An 18,983-nucleotide genomic window follows, 5' to 3' on the forward strand; every position below is an offset into this window, starting at 1 on the left:
AATATGTGTGTGCCTGTTATGCAATGAAAGTAGCTGCCCTAGAAGACTTGTCATCTTTAATGTTCCTTCATCATACAATCCCTCCATGGATTCATACATCACCTGTCAGGTAATCTTCTAGAGAAGCTTGACTATAGCAGTTTGTTCTGTGGTTTGGATGATGAATGAGATGGGTTAGATCATTTAATTCACTATATGGCACCTAAATGTTAAAGCTGAAGAAAAAGAATGTCTGACAAATTGTTTGTTGTCATTAGGTTTATTTTTCATATACCTTAGTTGGTTTCCCCCACCTCACTTATTGTCCAACACACAAAGCTAACTATTATAAAGAAGACAGTACTTAATGGATACTAGACAAATGATAGTTGAAGCTGTCTGTTGCGTTACCCAATAAGTGAGAGCCAAATTATAATGTCATTAGATGGGATGCCTCAAGTTATTATAAAGTTGTGCTTCCCACAATTCCTTCCTTTATCCTCAGCATGGTTCTTCCTGGCATCTGTTTTCACTCATCAGCTTCATCGTTTTCGTAACAGCTGAGATCAAGCTTTGAATCTTCTGTTACACCAATGGTTAAATGCCCCCCAACCAATACCTAAAAACATATATTTGGGATCATACAATCATAAACTTTAAAAAACACTGTAGTTCACAGGGAGGTTGGATGTATATAACTATGGGTCCTCACTTACACTATCTCTGGTGCTATTTTCTCCAGGCACAAATTCTGTTCTTAGACTGTGCATTCTTATGTTCATTTAACAGCCAGTTTTTGGAATATTGACACTCAGTTAATAACTGAAGAATGAGTGAATGAATGAATGAATGAAAGTACATTCAAAAGTACAGATAGAAGCATACTAAATGCATGTTAGTGTAAAATATTTTGCTAATAAGTTGACTACAGAGAAAATGAATTCCACTTCTAGCACAGGGAAGTTAGGATTCCTTGGCATTTTTGTTTGCAGCAAACCAATTATCTTGATTATTTTTAAAAAATAGCTTCATGAGTTCACTTATTTTCTCAGACTTAAACAATACCTGGCAAACAGAGCTGTGGATTTATTTGTGTATTTGAACTACAAAAGAGTAAGCTTCATTCTTTTTTGGTATTAAGTAGAGCACCCAGCTGACTTAATCATTTGACTTAATGACAATACGTAGTATTTAATGTAATAATGACTGTTACACTGTCTTCTTAAATGAGTTCAGAAAATGTACTAAGTAGCACATTTGAAGTGTTATCTTGCCATTTCACTGATATGAAAGCTCTGAAATTAGATGTGTCTGTGTTCATATCCTGGCTTTACCAATTACAGAATGTGGGATAAACTACTTCAACTGTGTGCCTCAGTTTCTCCATCTTTTAAATGAGAATAAAAATAGTTTCATTGGAGAATTGTTATGAAATTTAGAACAGTCTGGCACTTAGTAAGGGTTCAACAGTGTTAGCTAATACTGTAGGGTTGACATTAGTCTTAGTCTTGTTATTTTCATAAGTGATAAAGCAGAAAGGATTAAAGGCTGCCAGTCTCCCTTGCACATCTGTCTTTAGGCCCAGCCTGGCCCCTAAACTAATACTGTTCAGAAGAAATATAATGAGAGCTGCATGTATAATTTAAAATTTTCAGTAGTAGCATTAAAAAAGCTAAAAAGAAACAGGTGCAATTAATTTTAATACTTCTTTTAATCACATATATCTAAAATATTATTATTAACATGTAATCAATATAAAAATAATGAGATGTCTTATGTTCTTTTTTTCCTACTGAAGCTTCAAAATCTGGTGTATATTATACACTTGTACCACATCTCAATATGAGAGCTAACTTTTGATTAGAAAGACTTGATTTAGATTACATAAACTGACAATTGAAAAAGCAAACTCACATATCCATTGTTCCAAACATATTTAAAAGTTTTCCATTAAATTTAGTTTTTAAATTTAAATTTAATTTAAAACTCAGTTCCTCTGTCTCACTAGCCACATTTCAAGTTCTCAGTGGCCTCATATGGCTAATGCCTCCCAAGTTAGCAAAGTTCTCAGCAATCTCAAGATGGACATACCCAAGATCCTGCCACCCTACCCATTATGAAGCTGAGCTGCACTTCCAACTCCAGTGTTGGGAGCAGGATGGGACCAAAAGAAGAGGCTGAGTCCATGTGACATCCCAAACCTGCTCTAAAAGAGAAGATACAATAGTGAGGTTGGTAGTTAGGGGGTAAGTGACCCAAAGGGTATCCATAGAAACAGAAACTTTGGCCACTCATGACCATGCAGACTGCTTGGTTCTTTCTGTGTCCTTGTCTGCACTACCCACACTTTCTGGTTTTTAATGGGCCTATTGACCTGTGACTAGAACTCTCAGGCAGGTATCACAAAACATATCAACACAGTTCTTTAGTAGTGGCCAATAAATATACATATTCAGCTTTGAGGTTGAGTTCCTCAGAACCGAGGTTCTCTGAATCAGTGGGTTTACTTGTTGGTTTATTTTTATTATATATGTTTCACTAAAAAAAATCTTATCTGACTTTACAGCATAAAGCTTTTTTTTTTTAAAAAAATAGATTTACCACCAAGTTCACTTATTCCTTCAGGGACTGTTTAGTAAGTACCTACTTTGTTGCAGGCTCTCTGTTAAGTACTGAGAACATAACAGTGAACTGTAATAGACAAGCCTATGTCTTCATATAGCAGTATCTGGTGAGGTTACAGATTAGTAAATAGACAACTGCATCTCAAGGTGACACATCTTGGCAATAAGGGCAATAGACGGGTTACAGGAGCAAAGAGGAAAGGGGGCTAAGCCTGAAGCAAGGCATTGGGGTGGGGGTATCAGAAAAGACTTTGGGGAGGAAATGATATCTAAATGGAGACAGGAAGAATGATGAAGAATTATTCAGGGAAGAAATGTCAGGAAAAAAGGAATAGAATGTGGAAGGGCCTCGGGAAAAGGGAAAGAGAGGAATGTGCAAGGAAAATTCAGTGTGACTGAAATATCAGGATCAGGGCTGAGTCGGAGAGATTAGGCTGGGGAGGTTAGCCGTAGTCAGATTATCCAGAGGCTTGCAAGCACAATGGAGAGCTAGAGAATAACATAATCAAATTTGCATTTAAGAACCATCAGTCTGGCTGTGATGTGAAGATGGAGGTGAACAGGACAAGAGGCAAAGGGGCTTGGTTAGAGACCATCACACAGTAATGTAGGGCAAGAGATAAGGCTGGTCTGGATCAGTGCTTTAGCAGTGGGGATGGAGAGAAGTGGATGGACTGGAGAGAGATTTGGGAGGTAGAATTCACAAGATTCAGTAATAGATGAAGGGAGGTACAACAGAGTCAAGGACTGTGCCCAAGTTTCTGACTTGGTAGTATTTCCATTCATTGGGCCAGGGGGGAAAGAAGACTGAATGGTTTGGGGACAGTTCAGGTTTAGGCATGTTAAATTGAGATATCTTTAAGGTAAACTAGTACTAGTTTTCACTTGGCGGGTATAGCTGCAGGTTTAAAGCTCAGGTAAGAAATCAGACTGAAATGGGATTCTTGGAATTAGCATGTAGGGAGTAACTGAAACTGGTAACATGTGAGGACACCTAAGGAAACTGTATAGAAGAGGAAGAGATCAAAGGCCAGGATAAATCCCTATGGAATGCCAACCTTAATGGGACTGACAGAGGAAGCCAAGTGTGAAGAGGAGATGGGTAGCCAAATAGGTAGGTGGATATCAAGAACATAGCATGTCGAGAAAGTAAAAGGACAAAAGTATTTCAAGAACAAAAGAGTGCTTAATGGTGGCAGCAGTAACAAAATTGTTGGTGACCTTGGTGAAGTCAATTTCAGGGGTGTGGTGGGGACAGAAACCAGAATGCAGTGGGCTGATGAGAAAGTAGGATATGAGGAGAGTTGCATTCTTTGGCTTCCTGCCTAAATTTCTCATCTTAATTTTTGACAAAAATGCAGTGTAGGAAAGGAGAATATTGTTTCCTATGCACATGGCCAGAGCAACTCATAGTATCACATTTCTGACCTCAGTACTCCAATCTAGAGCAGTATTAGCAATTGCTCTGAGGTAGAGGTGCCAAGCCTTTGCTTAATCATTCTCTTATAAACAAACTGGAAGTGGAGAGATGTGAAGACTGATAATCTAGGTTCTTAGAAACCCCAGACTAGGAATGGAGAGTAGAAATGCTCAGTAGGGAAATTCCAAGTACTCACCCCCTCTCCTCACATTCCCTCCTTCCTGCTTTTGTGTTCTCCTTTTATTTTTCTTTATAAAATTCCCCGTTAAAATGCAAGGTCTTTGAAAGTTCTTAGCACCTCAATTAAAAGTTAAGTTTTATCAGCGTGATTGGGAGGTGGAATAGAGACTGAGGAGAAAAGGACAAGGGCAGAAGCAAATAGCTACAAAACCTGACTTTTGTTTACCTCACAATTTTTACTTAGTGCCGGCTACCTTCCAGCCTCACTGCAATACCTGTCATACTCACTGAAAGTCACATGAGAGCCATTTCGGTCACATACTAAGTTACCCCCAGTTGCCATCCTGTGGACAGCATAAGTTTTGAAAGTACCAATCTGATGAATAGACACATTACAGGGATCATTCCTAAAAGACAATGTTTAATAATGGCAGATCTAGAAAAAACCTTGAGGTGCACTGACCATCTTTTTAAAACCACAATTCACCCAGAAGTGGATGGATGGATAGATGGATGGATGGATGGATGATGGATGGATGGGTGGATGGTGAGAAGAAGAAAGGAAGGAAAGAAAGAAGGGCCTCAGAAGAGGTCCTGTGGTTATTGTTATTATTGTTAACCTTGTTTTAACATTAGAACATATTACATGCCATTCACTACATTTATGGTGGGAAAAGCACAGGTTTTGGAATAAGATGACTATTACCTTCTGACTTGTAATCTTAGGGAATTCACTTTCCCAAGTGGTATTATAGTACACACATTATGGGGATGTTATAAGCATAAAAAATCTTTTACATAAGAGATCATGTATGTAAATTATGATGCCCTCTACATACATTAGTTATTATTCTGCATCTGCATACAATTTATCTTGCTAGAGGGAGGATTGACTGCATATAACCTATTGTGAACAAGTGTGAGAACTTTTAATACACTAATAGCCTTAGGCCTCAAATCCTGGAGAGCTTATTAGTGCTCATTAGTGCCCATGTAGTAAGTCCTCACTGACTCTTTTGAGCGTTTTGTATGCTGTAATACTCTTTTCATACTGTTTTCAGTTATTTTCCCCATACACTTCCCTCCAAAGTGCCCACTTTTCTCTCTTGTAAGCTCTTTCGTCCATGCTTAGCTCTTCCACTTGATAAAGTAAATAATTTTACCCACTCCCACCCACTGGCGTACTTTTAATCGCTGCTAATACTTAGGCATAGTTTTATGCTTCTACTTCCTCTATAACAAACCTACTCCAAGTGCTAATTAGGACCAACCTGAACATACGTCAGCAGCCCTTTAACTGTTCTTTTTGAAACAGTTCCAGTCAGTCCTTTTAAATGAACTTTAGAAAAGAACTCAAATTAATTTGCTTCTCAATGTCCTATGGTTCAAACATTGGATTTCCTTTTTCCCATAGTGACTTCTGGTTAGCAATCAAAGAGCTGCTTTTCTGCATTATGATTTTAACTCAACTTCCTGGGAGTGGAAAGATTCAATCATTTCTTTAAAATCCATAATTACTTTTTGTCTTTACATTTTCAACTTCCCCAAAATGCTTTCCCTTCTCCTTGGCTCTACCTCCTGTTCCATTTACGTTATCCTTTGAGGGTGATATTCCTTATGAAGAGTCTTACTAGAAAGTCGAAGATAGGAACATATATCTGTGGGGCTTAAATTGTTCACTCGGTCAGGACTGACTACAAAATATGTGGGTCCCAGTATAAAATGAAAATGCAGGGATCTTTGTTTATAAAATACTATTAAGAATTTCAAGACAAGAACAACATAACATTAAACCAGATGTGGAGCCTTCCTGAACCAGTGTCCTATGTAACTGGTCACACACCCATGAGGTCCTCTATATAACCATTGTGTGGTGACAGAAATTGATGGTCTTCTTCACTTTACATCTTAATCATGAACTTCACATTTTAAAATAAATACATGAATCTCCAATTGAGGTGTCCGGGGCAGCACTTCTGCACACATCCTCCAGCTGAGGCATTTGCATAGCCATTTCCCACTAGGAACCCTGGTCTGAAGGAGCAGCTGTGAGGCCTCTTCACATGGTTCCCTACAAGCAAGTGAAACTAGACTAAGTGCAAAGGAAGAAAAGGACATCAGAGAGCCCAGTAGTCTACATGACCTGGTGGGAACCCTTGCCCAGGAGCTCCTTTGACTTGCATATGTCTGAACGGTGGAGTAGAAGGACGTGTGCTCACTCCCTCTTGCGAGAGCACCAGAATCACAACTAACTGCTGAACAATCATCGACAGGAAGACACTGGAACTCACCAAAAAAGATACCCAACATCCAAAGACAAAGGAGAAGCCACAGTGCGATAGTAGGAGGGGTGCATTCACAATAAAATCAAATCCCATAACCGCTGGATGAGTGACTCACAAACTGGAGAACACTTATAGCACAGAAGTCCACCCACTGGATTGAAGGTTCTGAGCCCCACGTCAGGCTTCCCAACCTGGGGGTCTGACAACGGGAGGAGGAATTCCCAGAGAATCAGACTTTGAAGGCTACTGGGATTTGATTGCAAGACTTTGACAGGACTGGGGGGAAAAGAGACTCCACTCTTGGAGGGTACACGCAAAGTAGTGTGAGCATTGGGACCCAGGGGAAGGAACAGTGACCCCAGGGGAGACTGAACCAGACCTATCTGCTTGTTTTGGAGGGTCTCCTGCAGAGGCAGGTGGTGGCTGTGGCTCATTGCGGGGGCAAGGACACTGGCAGCAGAAGTTCTGGGAAGTACTCCTTGGTGTGAGCTCTCCCAGAGTCCACCATTAGCCCCACCAAGGAGCCTGTGGGCTCCAGTGCTGGGTTGCCTCAGGCCAAACAACCAACAGGGAGGAAACTCAGCTCACCCATCAGCAGACAAGCAGAATAAAGTTTTACTGAGCTCTGCCCACCAGAGCAACACCCAGCTGTACCCACCACCAGTCCCTCCCATCAGGAAGCTTGAACAAGCCTCTTAGATAGCCTCATCCATCAGAGGGGCAGACAGCAGAAGCAAGAACTACAATCCTGCAGCCTGTGGAACAAAGACCACATTCACAGAAAGATAGACAAAATGAAAAGACAGAGGACTATGTACCAGAGGAAGGAACAAGATAAAAACCCAGAAAAACAACTAAATGCAGTGGAGATAGGCAACCTTCCAGAAAAAGAATTCAGAGTAATGATACTGAAGATGATCCAGGACCTCGGAAAAACAATAGATACAAAGATCGAGAATATGCAAGAAATGATTAACAAAGACCTAGAAGAATTAAAGAACAAACAAACAGAGATGAACAATAAAATAACGGAAATGAAAAATACACTAGAAGGAATCAATAGCAGAATAACTGAGGCAAAAGAATGGATAAGACACCTGGAAGACAGAATGGTGGAATTCACTGCCGTGGAACAGAATAAAGAAAAAAGAATGAAAAGAAATGAAAATAGCTTAAGAGACCTCTGGGACCACATTAAACATACCAACATTTGCATTATAGGGGTCCCAAAAGGAGAAGAGAGAGAGAAAGGACCCAAGAAAATATTTGAAGAGATTGTAGTCGAAAATTTCCCGAACGTGGGAAAGGAAATAGCCACCCAAGTCCTGTAAGTGCAGAGACTCCCAGGCAGGATAAACCCAAGGAGAAACACGCTGAGACACATAGTCATCAAATTGACAAAAATTAAAGACAAAGAAAAATTATTAAAAGCAACAAGTGAAAATGACAAATAACATACAAGGGAACTCCCATAAGGTAAACAGCTGATGTCTCAGCAGAAACTCTACAAGCCAGAAGGGAATTGCACAATATATTTAAAGTGATGAAAGGGAAGAACCTACAACCAAGATTACTCTACCTGGCTCATTCAGATTCAACGGAGAAATCAAAAGCTTTACAGACAAGCAAAAGCTAAGAGAATTCAACACCACCAAACCAGCTCTACAACAAATGCTAAAGGAACTTCTCTAAGTGGGAAACACAAGAGAAGAAAAGGACCTACAAAAACAAATGCAAAACAATTAACAAAATGGTAAAAGGAACATACATATTGATAATTACCTTAAGTGTGAATGGATTAAATGCTCCAACCAAAAGACACAGGCTCGCTGAATGGATACAAAAACAAGACCCATATACATGCTGCTTACAGGAGACCCATTTCAGACCTAGGGACACATACAGACTGAAAGTGAGAGGATGGAAAAAGATATTCCATGCAAATATAAATCAGAAGAAAGCTGGAGTAGCAATACTCATATCAGATAAAATAGACTTTAAAATAAAGAATGTTACAAGAGACAAGGAAGGGCACTACATAATGATCAAGGGATCAATCCAAGAAGAAGATATAACAATTATATATGCACCCAACATAGGAGCACCTCAGTACATAAGGCAACTGCTAAGATCTATAAAAGAGGAAATTGACAGTAACACAATAATAGTGAGGGATTTTAACACCTCACACCAAAGGGCAGATCATCCACACAGAAAAATCAATAAGGAAACACAAGCTTTAAATGATACAATAGACCAGATAGATTTAATTGATATTTATAGGGCATTCCATCCAAAAACAGCAGATTACACTTTCTTCTCAAGTGCACATGGAACATTCTCCAAGATAGGTCACATCTTGGGTCGCAAATCAAGAAATTGAAATCATATCAAGCATCTTTTCAAACCACAGCACTATGAGATTAGAAATAAACTACAGGGGAAAAAACGTAAAAAAAACACAAACATGTGGAGGCTAAACAAGACGTTCCTAAATAACCAAGAGATCACTGAAGAAATCAAAAAATTCCTAGAGACAAATGACAATGAAAACATGACAATCCAATACCTATGGATGCAGCAAAAGCAGTTCTAAGAGGGAAGTTTATAGCAATACACGCCTACCTCAAGAAACAAGAAAAAATCTCAAATAAGCCATCTAATCTTACACCTAAAGGAACTACAGAAAGAGGAACAAACAAAACCCCAAAGTTAGTAGAAGGAAAGAAATAAAGATCAGAGCAGAAATTAATGAAACAGAAACAAAGAAAACAATAGCAAAGATCAATAAAACTAAAAGCTGGTTCTTTGAGAAGATAAACAAAATTGATAAACCTTTAGCCAGACTCATCAAGAAAAAGAGGGAGAAGACTCAAATCAATAAAATTAGAAATGAAAAAGGAGAAGTTTCAATGGACACCACAGAAATACAAAGCATCCTAAGAGACTACTACAGGCAACTCTATGCCAATACAATGGACAACCTGGAAGAAATGGACAAATTCTTAGAAAAGTATAACCTTCTAAGACTGAACCAGAAAGAAATAAAAAGCATGAACAGACGAATCACAAGTACTGAAATTGAAACTGTGATTAAAAATCTTCCAACAAACAAAAGTCCAGGACCGGCTGGCTTCACAGGTGAATTCTATCAAACATTTAGAGAAGAGCTAACACCCATCCTTCTCAAACTCTTCCAAAAATTACAGCGGAAAGAACACTCCCAAACTCATTCTACGAGGCCACCATCACCCTGATACCAAAACCAGACAAAGGTATTACAAGAAAAGAAAATTAAAGGCCAATATCACTGATGAATATAGATGCAAAAATTCTTAATAAAATACTAGCAAGCAGAATCCAACAACACATTAAAAGGATCATACACCATGATCAAATTGGATTTATCCCAGGGATGCAAGGATTCTTCAGTATATGCAAATCAATGTGATACACCATATTAACAAGTTGAAGGAGAAAAACCATATGATCATCTCAATAGATGCAGAAAAACCTTTTGACATAATTCAACACCCATTTATGATAAAAACTCTCCAGAAAGTGGGCATAGAGGGAATCTACCTCAATATAATGAAGGCCATATATGCCAAACCCACAGCAAACATCATTCTCAATGGTGAAAAACTGAAAGCATTTCCTCTAAGATCAGGAAAAAGACAAGGATGTTCACTGTCACCACTGTTATTCAACATAGATTTGAAAATCCTAGCCACGGCAATCAGAGAAGAAAAAGAAATAAAGGAATACAAATTGGAAAAGAAGTAAAACTGTCACTGTTTGCAGATGACATGATACTATACATAGAGAAGTCTGAAGATGCCACCAGAAAACTACTAGAGCTAATCAGTGAATTTGGTAAAGTTGCAGGATACAAAACTAATGAACAGAAATCACTTGCATTCTTATACACTAACAATGAAATATCAGAAAGAGAAATTAAGGAAACAATCGCATTCACCATTGCAACAAAAAGAATAAAATACCTAGGAATAAACCTACCTAAAGAGGTAAAAATCTGTACTCAGAAAACTATAAGACACTGTTGAAAGAAATCAAAGATGACACAAACAGATGGAGAGATATATCATGTTCTTGGATTGGAAGAATCAATATTGTGAAAATGACTATAGTACCCATAGCAATCAACAGATTCAACACAAGCCCTATCAAATTACCAGTGACATTTTTTACAGAACTAGAACAAAAACTCTTAAAATTTGTATAGAGACACAAACGACCCCAAATAGCCAAAGCAGTCTTGAGCGAAAAAAGTGGAGCTGGACGAATCAGACTCCCTGACTTCAGACTATACTACAAAGCTACAGTAATCAAGACAGTATGGTACTGGCACAAAAACAGAAATATAGATAAATGGAACATAGAAAGCCCAGAGATAAACCCATGTGCCTATGGTCAACTAATCTATGACAAAGGAGGCAAGGATATACAATGGAGAAAAGACAGTCTCTTCAATAAGTAGTGCTGGGAAAACTGGACAACTAAATGTAAAAGAATGAAATTAGAACACTTCCTAACACCATACGCAAAAGTAAACTCAAAATGGATTAGAGACCTAAATGTAAGAGCAGACACTATCAAACTCTTAGAGGAAAACATAGGAAGAACACTCTTGGACATAAATCACAGCAAGATCTTTTTTGATCCACCTCCTAGAGTAATAGAAATAGAAACAAAAATAAACAAATGGGACCTAATTAAACTTAAAAGCTTTTGCAAAGCAAAAGAAACTACAAACAAGATGAAAAGACAACCCTTAGAATAGGAGAAAATATTTGCAAACGAATCAATGGACAAAGGATTAATCTCCAAAATATATAAACAGCTCATGCAGCTCAATATTAAAAAAACAAACAACCCAGTGAAAAATTGGGCAGAAGGCCTTAATATACATTTCTCCAAAGAAGACATACAGATGGCCAAGAAGCACATGAAAAACTGCTCACCATCACTAATTATTAGAGAAATGCAAATCAAAACTACAATGAGGTATCACCTCACACCGGTTAGAATGGACATCAGCAGAAAATCTATAAACAACAAATGCTGGAGAGGGTGTGGAGAAAAGGGAACCCTCTTGCACTGTTGGTGGGAATGTAGATTGATACAGCCACTATGGAGAACAGTTTGGAGGTTCCTTAAAAAACTAAAATTAGAATTACAATATGACCCAGCAATCCCACTACTGGGCATATACCCAGAGAAAACCATAATTCAAAAGACACATGCACCCAATGTTCATTGCAGCACTGTTTATAATAGCCAGGTCATGGAAGCAACCTAAATACCCATCGACAGACACATGGATAAAGAAGTGGTACATATATACAATGGAATATTACTCACCCATAAAAAGGAACAAAACTGAGTCATTTGTAGAGATGTGGATGGATCTAGAGAGTGTCATACAGAGTGAAGTAAGTCAGAAAGAGAAAAACAAATATCGTATATTAACGCATATATATGGAATCTAGAAAAATGGTACAGGTGAACCTGTTTGCAAGGAAGAAATAGAGACACAGATGTAGAGAACAAACATATGGACACCAAGGGGAGAAAGTGGCGGGGGGGGGGGGGGGCAGTGGTGTGATGAATTGGGAGATTGGGATTGACATATATACACTGATATGTATAAAATAGATAGCTAATAAGAACATGCTGTATAAAAAATAAATAAAATTCAAAATATAAAATAAATACATGCTTTTGATCATCTCTGTAATAAGTTCCTATTAGATATGAAACTCTTAATCTATTTGGCAACTTTTAGTAACTCAGTTATTTTACTTTTATGTGAATTTTCTGACACCCTTTATTTTAGTCAATGCCTGCCTTAGCTTTGGGTTGTAAGACTAATTTGGACATTTCAGGGAAATTGAAATCTCAAATAGTCATACTTTAATGATGGCATTAAACCAGAAATTGCATTTATTGCAGTTTCATTTGTTAACACAAGTACATTTGTAGTGTTGAGAGCTTTTAAAGTCCAAAAACACTAGAGAGGCATAAACATGAAAGAGTATGCAGTCTGGTAAAACCCTGGAAGTATCTCATGCATGTTTGGGGGCAATCTATGGTATCTCAATTGATTGTAAAATATATTTAATGCTAAATTTGATGGCATCGTTACAGTGCCTTGTGTTCTTACATGCGTATTTTCAGACCTCCTCCTCCTCCACCTGGGCTAGCCACCACTTATCGCTGCAGGAAGCTGAGTTTCTACGCTTATCTACTAGGCTAGGGGAGAACGAGTGGTGTTGATTTTGCTGTATGTGGCCTATTATCTTGACCTTTATGATGGATCCAGCCGTGGCGGGATCAGGAAGCCAAGTCTCCCTCCTGTTTACATCTCCTTCGAGGGAGCGTAGCACATTGCAGTCATGTCAGTTTGTGGTCTTATTTTTCACTCCCCAGCAATGCACATCTTGAGACACTGTGATTAGCATCCCTAATTCCTAAAAATTGACTTGCCTTGTTATAACTAGGGAGCTATCGCCTAAAAATACTTCACCTACTGTTCAGAAGGTGTTCACCTACTGTTCAGCATATTATTTTAGTGCCCTGGGGATAGGAAAAGTTTTCAACACACCAGTGCATGGATTAGTTTTATTTTAAAGTATTTGAAGTGTTTTCGATACCTTAGCTAAGAATGATCCAAGTTCAGTGGCCTACCAAGAGTCTTTAAAAATGTGCTCTGAGTCCTTACCTGACAACCATGTATAAAAATGCCTGCATTCTGTTAGCATATTTGGACATCAAGACCTAACTCCTCTATATGTCAGAGAAATTAAGGTACCTTCTGCATCAACCAAACACAAAGGGTGATTTCGTTGGGATAAATAGCTTTCTCTTTGAATAGGACTTCTGACTGAATCATCTAATCATATGTCTATTGAATAGCATGTGCACTTTTCCTTTTTTCATATCCCTGTCCACTGAGCAAATAAAGGCATTTCTCTTTTTATTAATTGGGGTATTCATAATTGCCTGTATAATTTTTGAGAGATACAAATTTTTTGATTCACTTAGAGTCAGGTTAAAGTTACATCTCTGTGAGACTAAAAGAGCATCATCAAATGATGCTTCAAATGATCTCTATTCACCAGCTTCATTAACCATTGACTGACTTAGCCAGTCAGATCAGTTTATATGTTCAGACACAGTCTGAGTCAAACAGCTACTGTGAATAGGTTTGATTTTTTTTTTCAAACCATTGAATTAACTGACTAAACTAACTGGACTTTTCAGTGGTAATCTGGAGATGGTATATTTTCTGTTTCATGTATAATCCTGTGCAAAGACACCATACATCCAGAGCATATGAAAAATGCATGTACTTTTATTTTTTCATGGTTCTTCACCTGGATAGGAAAGGGTGACATACTGTCCTGTCCCCTCAGTAGCCACAGCATTGATGAGAGCTGGTATCAGAGAGTTTCCGTCCTCATTCATGATTGTGACTCCCCTTTCCAAGTCTCATTTTTCAGAGGGAGAAACTGAGACAACTATACTAATAAGTCAAAGAACTTAGTCAAATAGCTGTTTTGCTTCTGTGGGTTCCTAAGGTATTCTCTGACCTTGTTAATGACTGCTCACAGAGCAGATGCACGGGTATTCAACCTAATCCCACAGAGTTATTTTGCCAGTTATTGCTTGAATACCAGGCTACTGTCCCCCTGTTGGTACCTACAACTCTTCGTCATTTCGTGTAGAGTTCATCATCTATGTAAAGCTCTTAAATGATACAGTTAAAGAAGTCAGGTGTCTAGGGTTTAGCATTTCCAAGTCATAGGTTATTACTCTTTCTCTATAGACATGTGACTGGTGCATGTTGGTTAGAGAATAGTGATAAACTAGATAAAACCATGTACTTAAAGTGTCAGTTATTGTGATTACATTACTTGGGGTTTGATTGAAGAAGAAACCTCTTAGTAAGACCCTGAACTGCTGACAAAAATACAGCAATGAAGTCAAAACACTGGCAGCTCACTGCATAAAAGTAAGTAATAATATACAGCAAGGTTTCTCAGCCTCAGAACTATTGACTTTTTAGAATGGGTCATACTTTGTTGTGATGGGCGGATCTGTGCATTATGGAATGTTCAGCAGCATCCCTGTTCTCTACCCAATAGATGTCAGTAGTTCACCCTCTCCCAATTGTAACAATTAAAAATGTCTCCAGACATTGCCAGTTGTCTTGTGGGGGCAAAATTATCTTCACTTGAGAACCATTGGTATAGAGCTTTCCAATATGAAAAGCACTTTGATCTTCTCAATAATTCTGTTAGAGATTTTCTTAATCCTTATTTTACAAAAGAGGAAACCGAGGCTCAGAAAAGTAAAGTTACTTGCCTAAAGTCTCACAAGTAGTATGTGATGGAGATGGAATTCAAGCTCAGACAGGTCTTCTGAAGCCATATTGGGTGTTCTCTTTATTACACAAGTAAAAAAAAGATATTGTATCATTCTGAATTGGACTACATCTACTTTCTTCCTCTGTTTCTTCTTCTGTTCTGTTGGGTTTCCTGGGCTTTACATTAATAGAATTGAACCAGAATTATTCTCAATGTCCGAAGGGGCACTTAATGTTCAGTCTTTTAGTAGGACATCAGTTTCTCACTTGGTCTTTAGTCCCAGTAGCCCCAGCATTTGATATGTTGACCAGAGTAAATCAGGTTACTGTTGAGAGCTGTATAACTTTTTTTAGAAATCATCTTAGATTTTAGTAAGATGAAGGAACAGTTTTACTTCAGTAAGGTTGTAGATCTAGATTTCTCTTCAACTTAAACTTTCTTAATGCTTCAAGTCCACATTAACGATTCACGCTCAAAGGTTGGTTGATTTAAAAATGGATTTTTTTATGTCAAAATTTCTGGCCAGTCAAGAAGAGAAAAATTTTAAAAATATCCTCAGGTGCAAATAAATTCCTTTAAGAACCAACTTCATACTGGTCTGTGTTGGCACATTGAGACATATTCCATGACGACTGAGTACCAAGGCTAGTATTCAAATATTTATGCTTCACCAAAATGAAACCTTTCTTACAATACCAGAAATAAAATGCAGCATCTCTTTGTCATCAGACAAAATAATTTAGTCAAATAAATAAATGGTCAGTAGCCTCTAAGATTTGTTTAAGTTCAAAGGTTCATTCATGATAGAACCTCTATTTAGGCCTACAGTACAGCAAGACAACACTGTAGTAACAGAATTGTGATCTACTCATCGAACATTTCAATAAAGAGACTGAGGAGACTGTTCTGATTTCCTCTGTTAAAAAGGAAGATGGGGCTTCCCTGGTGGCGCAGTGGTTGAGAGTCTGCCTACCGATGCAGGGGACACGGGTTCGTGCCCCGGTCCGGGAAGATCCCACATGCCGCGGAGCAGCTGGGCCTGTGAGCCATGGCTGCTGAGCCTGCGCGTCCGGAGCCTGTGCTCGGCAACAGGAGAGGCCACAACAGTGAGAGGCCCATGTACCGCAAAAAAATAAATAAATAAAAAATAAATAAAAAGGAAGATGGACGGTATGAACCTGCCAGTCACACAAAGAAAGCATAGAGCTTCTGCTTTCAGATGCTAGTGGCATTTATAAGGCATATAAGGCGTATAGAATAACAGCAGTTTGGTGGTTTCTCAAAATGTTAAACATAGAATTGCTATATGACCCAGCAGTTCCCCTCCTGGATATATATCCAAAAGAACTGAAAACAGCGATTCAAACAAATACTTGTATGCAAAAGTTCATAACAGCATTATTCACAATAGACAAAAGGTGGGAAAAATCCAAGTATCCATCAACAGATGAACGGATAAACAAAACGTGGCATATACAAATAATGGAATATTATTTAGCCATAAAAAAGGAATGATGGGCCCCCCGAGAGCCGAGGGCTGTTGGCAGCCAAGGTCTGTCAGCGCCTGTCTCCTTACTGGCTTGTTTACTACCATGCCGCTGTACGAGGGCCTGGGGAGTGGCAGAGAGAAAACGGCGGTCATGATAGACCTGGGAGAGGCTTTTACCAAGTGTGGATTTGCTGGAGAAACTGGTCCAAGATGCATAATTCCTAGTGTGATAAAAAAAAAAAAAAGCTGGCATGCCTAAGCCTATCAAAGTTGTACAATATAATATCAATACAGAAGAATTATATTCCTACCTAAAGGAATTCATCCACATACTGTATTTCAGGCATCTATTGGTGAATCCCAGAGACCGCAGAGTTGTGGTTATTGAGTCGGTATTATGTCCTTCCCACTTCAGAGAGACACTCACTCGTGTTCTTTTCAAGTATTTTGAGGTTCCATCTGTCTTGCTTGCTCCAAGTCATCTAATGGCTCTTCTTAAACTTGGGATAAACTCTGCCATGGTCCTGGATTGTGGATATAGAGAAAGCTTGGTGTTACCTATATATGAAGGAATCCCAGTACCAAATTGTTGGGGAGCACTCCCCCTAGGAGGAAAAGCTCTTCACAAGGAGTTGGAAACTCAACTATTGGAGCAATGTACTGTTGACACAGGGGCTGCTAAAGAACAGAGCCTTCCCTCTGTGATGGGTTCAATTCAAGAAGGTATCTTGGAGGACATTAAAGTGCACACTTGCTTTGTTAGTGATCTGAAGCGTGGACTAAAAATCCAAGCAGCAAAATTTAATATTGATGGGAATACTGAGCGTCCCTCACCACCCCCAAATGTTGACTACCCGTTAGATGGAGAGAAGATTTTACATGTCCTTGGATCAATCAGAGATTCGGTTGTGGAAATCCTTTTTGAGCAAGATAATGAAGAGAAATCAGTTGCCACTTTAATATTGGATTCCCTTATGCAGTGCCCAATAGACACTAGGAAGCAACTAGCAGAGAATTTGGTAGTCATAGGTGGCACGTCTGTGTTGCCAGGATTCCTCCACAGACTACTTGCAGAAATAAGGTATTTGGTAGAAAAACCAAAATATAAAAAACACTTAGCACCAAGACATTCTGAATGCATACTCCACCTGCAAAGACTAATTGTGTAGCCTGGAGGAGCTATTTTTGGAGCACTGCAAGACATACTTGGGAGCCGTTCACTCTCAAAGGAGTATTATAACCAGACAGGCCATATACCTGATCGGTGTTCTCTTAATAACCCACCGTTGGAAATGATGTTTGATGTCGGGAAGGCTCAACCACCTCTGATGAAGAGAGCATTTTCCACTGAGAAATGAAAGTTTGATTAAAGTTCAACTTTGCTTCATTTCAAACATCTCATCAATTACAAGCAAACGGTACAAAGTATATACGATGGTGTTAGAGACAACTTAAGTAGAAGTGAAAGCATTTCTGTAATTATACTTCACATTAGTATTTAACCATTTTGCCTTTGGTGTAATGGTAGAATGGTAGCTGATGCTTATTGAAATTAGTTGTATTTATATCAATAAAATATAGAAAAGCAGTTAATTTTGGAAGTTGGTAACATAGTTCATTTTTCAAAAAGAATAAAAACATTGTCCCTCCACAATTCACATAATCTGTCCTGGGCACAGGAGACTTCATTAATTTCATTGTGTTCAACAATTATTGTATTTAAAGAATAATGTAACCATTTCCAGTTATTTCAAATATTAACATAGTTCTATGTCTTAAAATCCTTTTGTTTTGATGTGTGTGTCCACGTTATAATAATGCTACTTTTGGGCTGAGAATGTTGGGTAGCATAGTTAAGCATTTGGTAAGGAAAATGGGGAAATGTTCACTTTTTAACTTTAAAAGACCTATAATAACAAACCAAAAATTAAGAAAATGGGAATAGGAACATATATATCGATAATTACCTTAAATGTAAATGGATTAAATGCTCCCACCAAAAGACACAGACTGGCTGAATGGATACAAAAACAAGACCCATATATATGCTGTCTACAAGAGACCCACTTCAGACCTAGAGGCACATACAGACTGAAAGTGAGGGGATGGAAAAAGATATTCCATGCAAATGGAAACCAAAAGAAAGCTGGAGTAGCAATTCTCATATCAGACAAAATAGACTTTAAAACAAAGACTATTAGAAGAGACAAAGAATGACACTACATAATGATCAAGGGATCTATCCCAGAAGAAGATATAACAATTGTAAATATTTATGCACCCAACATAGGAGCACCTCAATATATAAGGCAAATACTAACAGCCATAAAAAGGGAAATCGACAGTAACACATTCATAGTAGGGGACTTTAACACCCCACTTTCACCAGTGGACAGATAATCCAAAATGAAAATACATAAGGAAACACAAACTTTAAATGATACATTAAACAAGATGGACTTAATTGATATTTATAGGACATTCCATCCAAAAACAACAAGATACACTTTTTTCTCAGGTGCTTATGGAACATTCCCCAGGGTAGATCATATCCTGGGTCACAAATCAAGCCTTGGTAAATTTAAGAAAACTGCAATTGTATCAAGTATCTTT

General features: G+C 38.3%; 1 long non-coding RNA gene and 1 pseudogene across 2 annotated transcripts in view; both read left to right on the forward strand.

The window, feature by feature from the left end:
• The window catches only part of LOC307186734, a 425,306-nt gene that overhangs the window by 265,264 nt on the left and 141,059 nt on the right, over nt 1–18,983 (forward strand). The window lies entirely within an intron of this gene.
• Nucleotides 16,251–17,728, forward strand: LOC307187360 (actin-related protein 10-like; annotated as a pseudogene). Its single transcript has one exon. The product of its transcript is annotated as an actin-related protein 10-like (transcript).

This window comes from Stenella coeruleoalba (assembly GCF_951394435.1).
Source record: "Stenella coeruleoalba genome assembly, chromosome: 5".
NCBI classification, from domain to species: domain Eukaryota; kingdom Metazoa; phylum Chordata; class Mammalia; order Artiodactyla; family Delphinidae; genus Stenella; species Stenella coeruleoalba.